At 24.6% G+C, this 10,548-nt stretch overlaps 1 non-coding gene across 1 annotated transcript; it reads left to right on the forward strand.

Annotated features, from left to right (window-relative positions):
- The first annotated feature begins 964 nt into the window (after window positions 1–964).
- TRNAR-CCU (transfer RNA arginine (anticodon CCU)) lies at window positions 965–1,036 on the forward strand. Its single transcript has one exon. It is a non-coding gene; the product is annotated as a tRNA-Arg (tRNA).
- The last annotated feature ends 9,512 nt before the right edge of the window (window positions 1,037–10,548 follow it).

Genomic DNA, 10,548 nt, shown 5'->3' on the forward strand with positions numbered 1-10,548 from the left:
CATTTTGTATGTAATATAATGTTCTTAAACATTTATTTTTGCTACTTGGATATTAATATTTGCCATAGCATTAAAATACTTTGTTTTACATGATTTAATAAATTTAGAAAGCTTTTTGTAATTATTATTCTACCTTTTAACAAAATTTTAGCATCATTAATTATTTAATTTTATTGGGCGATTAACACAATAAATAAGTTTTTTTGCTAAGAAACGATATAAAATATAATTTCATTTTTAAGATGATTTAATGAGCGAAGATATGAAAATTAATTTTAAATAATGATCGTAGGTATTTAAGTATCGACAAGTAAACAATAAAAAATAGATTATAGACCCTATTTTTAGGTGCAAAAAACAAATTCATATGAAAACTATGTTGATTGACCTTTGAAGGATATAAATTTCATCATGTTCTTAACGCGCTGATTCAAGATTTATTCTATAAAAAATAACTATTTATGAATAAAATATAACAAAAATATATCGGATTCTTTTTTTGTAAATATACTCTGAATATCATTAGTCGAAATTTTATTGGTATACAAGATATGTATAAATGAAAAAATTTCGATTCGATGCATCTATAAGAATGATAAAGTTTTATTGATTTATGGGTTAATTTTTTTTATCTATTTTATCTATTTAGACGTGGTCAGCCCATTGGGAACTTTACACAACTCCTTAATGCATCTTTTGACACCCATCCCAGATATAACTTCATCCAATGCTCTTCTTCTCTCAAATGAGATGAGTACAAGTGAATTTCGGAGTGTGAGAGCTTGCATGTATGCTTCTACTTCGTCTGTAATTCTTAACCACTTAACATATTTTTTATGGAATTTTGTAACCACCCTATTCCAAGTCATAGCATTTAAAATATAGAAAATTAATTAATTTATGCCTATCCTTCTTTCTGTATAATTAAGAGGTATGTATAATATAGATTGTTTTCTGATCGTAAATCCATGTAGCTCAGTGGCAGAGCGTTGCTCTCCTAAAGCGAAGGTCGTGGGTTCAATACCCTCCATGGATGTTTTTGAAGATGACGGCCAATTTTATTTTTAATCGATTGATAGCAATTTTACATTCAATGAATAAACTTTTCCGTAATACTGTGGGATGAAGATTATATAATTTACCATTAGTTGCTTATCTCAGTTAGAAATAACTACACAAGCATTAACTTACGGGCAAACGATAGGATTAAGGAAGCTCGCCAAAAACAACAATCGAAAAAAAAAGTGAATGAAAAAAATTGTAACCATGATGAGGTGGAAAGAAAGATAAAACCAATCTGTTCTATAGAGCAATCTAAAGTCCTCTTTGAAATACAAGAAACAGTTAAAAACCTGAATAAGCCATAAATATAATTGATGTAACTATGTGTTGCATATTTCCATACCGAGCTCACGAATTTACATAGTAATTGTAATTTGATTTAGTGCATATATGATTGATCTCAAATAATTATTATAAATACTTAAATTGTGATCGCAGAAATTTTTATATACAACTTTAATTATGCTGCATTACGTAAGTATTAATCATACGTGGGATCAATTTCCATATCTATATATTCTTATATTTTATTTTCTTTGAATCGTAAATTTTGAGGATGGTCATTCCTCTCCTCAATTCTTATGATGAATATATTGCATATAATACTAAGTATTAAGATTTAAAATTCTCATTATAGATAAAATAGCTCCTTCGGTTTATACTAGAATTTTTTAATAATAGCTGTGGAAATATCACTCTCTTCTTTAGAATGGTAAATATATACGATTAAATATTATAGTATTTATCATTGATTTGTGTGAATTATACATCATCATATAAACCTTGGCTATAAATTATTGTTTTAAGTTTAGAAATACAAAAAAACAAGTATCAAGGTTGATTTTTTACCATCTCATGATTATATATACAAAAATATTGGGAGATCAAATCTTCTGGTAGATGCACCTTACTTTTAAATGAAATTTTTAGTTAAAACATATTTTTTAATCCTTGAAAAATATGGAATCGTCACTATATCGAATTGTTTGCAATAAGCTTTGTATATCTTATTAAGGAATTATATAAATACAGAGCATGCTATGTTTAAAAAGTGCTACATGATTTTCTATATCGAACTCCAATTAAATAACATATGGCTAAACTTATTCATTTAAAAGCCCAAAATAAACCAATCAAAAACTTCATCGAGCATCTCTCCATAAAAATACCATGGATAGTGTTCGAATTCCAACAATTTCATTGTAAAGGCGCCTTTGTTAGATCGAAAATATGATAAATCGCCGCTGCATGATTTAAAACGCCATCACATGACCACATTCACAGTACATTAGAATAAAATATTTGAAATTGCAGGAATGTAAATAAACCAAATATTATAAAGTCTAAGTGTGACCCTTTTTAAGCACTGAAATACACCCTACAAGTCTATCATAGTGCGTTTATCTATTCAAAAATTGAAAAATTTGTTATTCCTGTCCTTGCTGATCTTTACCTTTATCAAAAAATACACATTTCTATACTATAACCTTAAATTTCCACAAATATCCTCTGTTATCTAAAAACTAGGTAGGATTCATTTTTAAAATTCGAACGATAAGATGCAATGTACAGGTGGGAAAAGGTAATAATTTTAAAATAAATGATAATAATGTATCTGTTTTTGAACGGTCAGCTTCGCGCTTTCTTTAATATTTAGTCTGGATGCAAGTATTGTTTTACTAGTAGGCATTCAATGAGATACCGAAACCGTTTACTTTAGTATCTAGAGCTATTCTACATAATTAAATTGTTAATCTTAGAATATTAGTTGCGAAAAAAACTAGACTAGCGTATCCTTTGATTCATATGTAGTTATATATTCAAGATGAGTTTATTTCACAATATTTCGTATTTTAGCTTAAAAGCTGAGGTAAATAATATTGGCCCGAAAAAACAGAACGAGGGAATGATGATACACCAAGTAGCTTTTTGATGATGTAAAATGTTAACTTTTTATTTTTTTAAAATTTAACGAAAATATCAATATAAAGCACGAATAATTTTTTTACAACTATTCACAAAATGCTTCTATGTATTATACTTCAAAAAATTACAACTATTGTGTTTTCACAATTTTATTTTTTGTGTATTGTTTTAGCCCCTATGTAAAGATATCTTCTTTGAGGAAAGTTTTCTTCTATTTCGTGAACATTTTGATTTTATATAATCACACAGATACTATGAAGCTGTTAATACCTAAAAAAATGTTCTTTTGTAATTTGAATCATAGAACATAAAAAATCTTCATATTAAACAATTTTTCTGGGTAGCATGAAAATAAGATCAAAACTATATTTAAAAATGAAAATTTAAGGAGTATGATATAATAAAATTGATTCATGGTAATTAAAATAATTGAAATTACATTTTTTGTTTACAAGAAAATGACAATATGAAAATTTGTTCGTATATTATAAATTCTATAAAGCTATTCAAATTATCTATCATGTTTTCTAGAATAACAATAAAGATCAATTAAAATATAACATCGACTACATAATCCATAAAGAGTAGATCTATGGCAGCAAATTCTATAAATTTAAAACTATATTTTTAGATAATAGCATAGAAAAACAAATCCATGAAAAAGTATCAAATGTAGTTTGGCTAATTCTAAACTAACATTAAGCTCAAAATGACGGCAAATAATTTTAAAATCTTCTAAAAACTCACTGATACTTTTCTATTACCTTAAAATTCTCTGTTATTAAGCGATTATGATTGTGGGGAAGATATCATTTGTGTTTGCATTTAGTGGATAAATTTATGAGGGAATCAAACTTTGTTATATGTCGTTATGCAATTGTAAATAACGTCTGCTATATTAAAATGTGGTAACTATGAAGCTTCTTTACAGATGAATTTCTTTTTACAAAATAATTCATCTTGCAAAAGAAAATTTAAAGTTTTTGTTCTATAAATAAAAAAATCAAAATCCTTTCACCATATTTTATTAGCTTACTTTTATGTCATTTTTTACAACTTCCAGGGAAACAAGTTTATTTAAAAAAAAACCTATATTTTATGTTTTTTCATATGTTATATTTAAGGATGAGAGTACTCAGATGTTTTTATATGAAAATTTTATGTCATAATTACGGGTTCTATAAAAGTGTCTTCTTATATTATTAAAGTCGTCAATATTTTTAGTGACTAAAAAAGCAGTATGTGTATACATTCACTCATAATCTAATAAACTAAGTTTAACTGTATTAGGTATATATTAAGCCGTATAATATTTTTATTTCTACATATTCAGCATATTTATTCACAATAGACAAAAAAAAGCCATCTTTACATAAAATAAAAATAATTATTTTTTTTTACAAAGTATCTAATAATTTATGGCATTCGTTAACTATAAAAAATTCAAATAAAAATACAATTGAAGTTATGATTTGTAAAATCTTTTAGTTTGGAGGGGAGCAAATAAAAAGCTGTTGATAAATATTTTTTTTTTAAACGAGTAAATTTGTATAAATTACAGAATATAAACATAGGTAAAAGTAAGAGCTTAAACAAAACATCTTAATAAGTCAATGAAAAAATTAAAAATTTATGATTCATAGTATTTATTTTTTATCCATAAATATATTTATTTGGAGACATACATGCATTGAAATGTTCAGGCTTGTAAGAAATTACCAGAATAAAAACATATGAAAATTTTGGTTCGGAATATTTTGAGAAATAAAATAATTTTAAAAGGAAAACTCTTTCTTATACGTTTTTATTAGGTAAATCTTACAAAGCACATGAAAAAAAAATTACACATTTTATATATGTCTTAGGTATATAAGAACTTTTTTTATTATTTTCCACCTTTAAAAAGAAATTTTAATCGCAAAAACATTCTTTGTCGCAATAAAATCAGAAACAATAACGCTTTTATATATTAATCAAGTTTTAGGTTTCATTAAGTTTAAATATTTTATAGTATTAGAACAAATCTACACGTGCCATGTGAAAAAACAACGGTATGACACAGTGAAATATAACAATTGAATGTACTACTTATGGATATTCATTACAGAAAAAAGTCATAGTAACAGAATATAAAACTCTGCAGATCCGTATCGCTATATTCATATGCTATTGTGAAATTTCGAAAAATAAAAAAACAGAAGAAAGCATATGGTATAAGTTGGTAATTTTGCCCCTTTTTTATTTGAAACAGCAGATTAACGTGCTATTAGATATAAAAAAGTGTAAATATATCTTTATAAATATTCCTTTTTTCATTAAAAAACGATATAATTCACTTCATAAAATTACATAATAAACAGTATAAATTTTTTTATTTTGTGATTCCTAATGTTTATATATAAATACTTGATTCGCTTATCTAATGCATTATTGTATTTTTATTCCAGGGTTTACATGCAGAGAAAAAGAGGAATTGCATATTGTACTTTATGTCAGGGTGTTACGCTCACAAACATTGTATACGATAAACAATATTAGTTCGGGAATAATATTCGTAATAACAGATCTAGTACGTATTCAAAGTAATTAAAAAAATATTGCAAATTACATTCATTAGCCGAAATGCTTTTATTTTCCAACTAATTAAACCTTTATTTATGGCGAATATTATTTTAAATTAAATTTGTTAACAAAATCATGAAAATTTACAATTAATTATATATTTTAGAGTTTATGCAATTTATATATTCTCGTGTAGATTACTATCAGATTCGTGACTTGTATATTTAAAAGATTTTTTTGGCTAAAATATCAATACATGCATAAAAAACCTCTATATATGCACATAATAAGAACCTAATATCAAATTCACTATTTAATAAAGAATAAATTACATATTTCTTTATTATATATAAGACCTTGCCTAAAAAAAATAGAAAAGACAGTTTCCAAACTAAAAATTTTCCGAATGGATTCTAAAATAAAAAAAGAAAAAACAAAATAGAGGGAATGATATATTATATAAACTTATATTGGTGCGATAATTTCAATTTTTAAAAATACAAAACTCTCGATCAATGCATCAAATACGCATGCAATTATGTTATCAGAAATTATTTAGGTTGATGAAAATATCCATGTGAAGAAAGTTAGCTTTGCTACATGCATAAGAAGACAATTATCAATTTTCAATATAAATTAGAAAAGGAAGTCATATATTATATCAGAAACTATTTCATTAAAATACGATTTCAGAAATAATCAAAGTTTTTTTTTAAATGCCCTGAAATGATTTTTCTATATATAAATTCGTTAGAAATCAAAAAACATAATTCAGATCTATGAAGACAACGAGATAAAAAAAATACTAAGTCGATGAAAGGTATAATGGAAATGACTAAATAATACAATGAAATGCCTTATTAGACTAAAACCAGAATTTTATATGACTTAATAATCTGTAATCAGAATCAGAACGAATATAATATTTTAAAATGCTATTTAAATATATAAATTTGTTTCTTTGGTGTTTAATGGCGAATAATACACGTTTTTGTATGCAGGCAGTGTTTTATATATGATGGTAATGTTTTAAAGATGTAGGAATTCAAAGAAGCAAAATTTTTTTTTTGAAAATAAATTTATGTAAACCGATTAAAATAAAAATAGTGCTGAAATGAAATTGTTTTAAGACCGTGGCTATTTACACAATTATTGTTGATGAACTTACAAAATAACATGGTTTAAAACCTTTGCAAGAATATGGATTCACGTTTAAAAGGTTAATTTATTACCATTTATTAATTTATATCGGAGTTTGTGCAAAATTTTTCTCAATAGCTTAAATTAGCAGATTTTTGCTATTTTTAAATTGTAAATCGTATTTTAAAATAGAAAATATGGTTATATACACCATGTTGCATATGAAAAAAAAGTCGATAGACCCCAATATACGCAAAATGAGGCAAATTATTCTATATTTACACCATTTGTATCATGTAAAGTTTAAATGCGCTTTACAATGCTACGAAAACTATAATTATAATTTTTATTATGTTTCATCTCACAATACCTTCATTAACGAGTTAAATTTCATAATTAAATTTTGACAGCTTTTTTAATCCCAACCCATGTGAATTTGGGGTGCATTTTGCATAAAATACAGGCAGCGCTTGGTTAAAAATAAATTATGCGTACAATGGCATAACCAATGCAAACAGCATAGCCATATAAGATACGATTTTCTTAATGATAAAAACATACAGTTTTTTTTAAAAATTGCAAATTCCAACAAAGATTTTTTTTATATATCCGAGCCCAACAATTAAACGTACAGTGCATAAAAGAAATCTGAAAAAGATTACGAAAAATCATTTAATTAATTTCAAATACAATTCTAAGATATAGTAAAATCTAAAAAATTTTGTTTCGAATAAATTCCAAAAAACTATAACTTTGGCAATTGAATACTTTAATTCGAATAGAAATTAAAATGTTTTATATTATAGACTTAAAAATCTTTCATATGTTTAAAAAAGTTGGTTTTCTCTCATAGGTGTTTTGATATATCCTTTATATTTTTTTAAGTTTACATGCCGCAGATAATTTATTTTTCTTTCTGTGATTACCTTGGTGTTTTCATTTTTTTCTTCTACATATTCTATTTTATAATATAAACTATAAAATACAAATCTGAATATATTATGATAGCAAATTTGCGGTCTATTTCACAATATTAGTTGATTATTATTATATTTTAACTGAATTATCATATATTAATATAAATTTGATGCAGTTTACTTAAAGTAAAACCAATATAAATAACAGCAAGAAATAATAAAATTTTCTATTTTATTTGCTAACAAGATTATTAAAATTTATATATCAAAAATCCACATATATTCAATTTATATATAAAATGTAGAGAATTAGAAAAACGGATTAAATGTATATGTAGATTCTTCATATACATTACTACATGATATAAAAAATCGTATTAATTCATATATGTTATTAATCGGCAGTGCTACGATGAGATGTAACCTTTCTATATATTCAAAAAAAAAATATTTTCTGAACATAAATGACAGCTATTCAAGCTATAGAAAATTTTTATTAAAGTAAATTTGTTGTAATTTTTGACAGTTCTTAATTATTTGTAGCACTTAAATTAAAAATGTGAGGTCTTTGCAAAAATAATGCAATATAATTTTACGCAATGCTAGAAATAAGTATGTGTGTGTGTTGAGAAATTTTGGTTTTTATTTTATGTTTCATTTTCAACATGATCGATCAATAATCAAAAGTGTCACCAAATAGCTTTGCATTTAAAAAACTTAAAAACACTGAAATAAAATGCAATACTGTATTTTTTACTCGGATGCATAAGAATTTGAGTTTTAATCGGATAGCCTTCTGTTTCTTATTCAGAAATTTCGATACCGCAATGGTTACTATAAAAAAAATAAAAGGCAATACCATCAAGTCATTTTCTGATTTAAATCAGAAGATTATATATATTGCACGAACGATAAACGAGAGAAGATGTTTTAAAGTTAATTAAAGGGATTAATTAATAGATAGTGTAATATTACCAAAAAAAGGAAGTAACAAATTTTTCTTCTAAAATTAACCTTTTTAAAAGATTTATTAAATAAATAATTATTTTAATACTATTTTTATGGCAATATATGCTTTAAAATGCATCAATTCAAGTTTAAGGATTTTTAATCTTTTATATAAGCATGTTTATGCTATACAATTTTTTTTATTGACCTTTGATTTTTTATTTAGTTAAATCTATATAATTTTCAAGATATATATTAAATCATATATATTATAGGGTAAATATTGATTTTTCATCATAAAAAATCTTCACTCACCACACATAACGTAAATTGTTAAGAATCTTATATTCCTAAACTTAATTTTATAGAAGTAAATAATAAATAGTATTTTTTGGCACAATAAATTTTCATTAGATCTAATAACAATACGAAAAATTATTTGGGTAGTTAATTTATAAATAATACAGGCAGCGCCAAATATAAAAAAAAATATATATATAATTATCAGAATTCATACATAATATTTGGTCCATTCGTGCACGAATATAACATTAAATAATAAACATTCAAAAAATAAAACTTCTTTAAAGAAGCCAAAAAAATAATTAATTCTTTAAAAGATAGATCTAAAGTCAAAGTTTATTTTAATTAATAAGGGTGTCTTTTTAAATTCAAACATGTGTTCTTGAGGGTTGTTAACGAATATTATGCAATATTCTTGATTAGCTACATCAACTATCATTGACCTCCTACAAAGTATATAAAAATGCATGTATAATATTTATGGTTAATCATAATAAATTTTAGATATTTCTGATGAGTTTTAAAGTAGAATTTATAGAAATTTCTAGTATTTAGCACAAATTATTTTAGATCAACCTATATATTTTATAGAATCTTTTCAAGTAAGTAATAAAAATATTTTATAAACATGCAAAAACTCTTCATTTAATGTTAATTCCATTAAATTTTAAAATTTAATTCTTTAAGCATGCAAAGATTTTGTTTATACTCTGATAAAATAGCCACATAAATAAAAAAAAAGCAATTTTTCAAATTTTAATATATTGTGATCAATTTTTTTCATTTTTATGTGTCTAGGATGAATTTTAAAATATATTCAAATTTCAATTATAGTGACCAAAAACTAATCAAGATATTTGTTGCTTTTAAATACATCAAAACCCGGACCAAAAATTTAAATGCATTTTTTGTGCCTAGATAATCAACAAAACATCTCCAAAATGAAGAATCTTTTGAATTTTTAGTGCTTTAACTTTAAACGATCAAGCCGATTTTTATTTTTATAATTAGAATATCCGATACAGTAAAGTCTATTCTGTAAAATAAAGGAAAAACCGCTGCCCCAAAAACCTTTTAAAATAATAAATTCATGATATATTTCGTGTCATTATATTTTCAGGGAAGTTAAAAGACGAAAAAGTTAAACCAAGCGAAGAAGGTAAATAGCATTTTATTTAAAACAAAAATGTGTCTTTAGGTTAGAGGACAAATGCCCACCCTCTAAAGAAGCCTTATAAACAAAATATCTTCTGAAAAGGAGATTTAAGAAAGTATAAGGAATTATTATACGCAAAGGCACGATGAAATCACAAGGTGTCTATATTATCTTCAATCAAGAATTTACAATTTTAAGAAAATCAAATATATCAGAAACTAGACAGTACAAGAGATCTTCAAACATATAAATATTGACATAAGTGTAGATACCAGAATTTAAACGGATATGCTTATCAAACAAAATACACCAGATATCTTGTTAAACGATAGAAAATTATTATCACTTTGATTGAAAAGCTCTAACTAGCCTCAAAAAATAGATAGTTGTTGGGAATAAGAAATATAGAAAGTATGGCATCTTGAAGAATGAACTTGATTTAATCCATCAATTGAAAACAAAAATATTACGAATGTATGACTTGGGATGGTGTGATTACAAAATCCTGATAAGAATATACTAATGAGTTGAAAA

The sequence above is a fragment of the Rhyacophila brunnea genome, unplaced genomic scaffold, assembly GCF_057557595.1.
Source record: "Rhyacophila brunnea isolate RB1 unplaced genomic scaffold, BYU_Rbru_1.0 scaffold_61, whole genome shotgun sequence".
In the NCBI taxonomy this organism is placed as follows: Eukaryota; Metazoa; Arthropoda; class Insecta; order Trichoptera; family Rhyacophilidae; genus Rhyacophila; species Rhyacophila brunnea.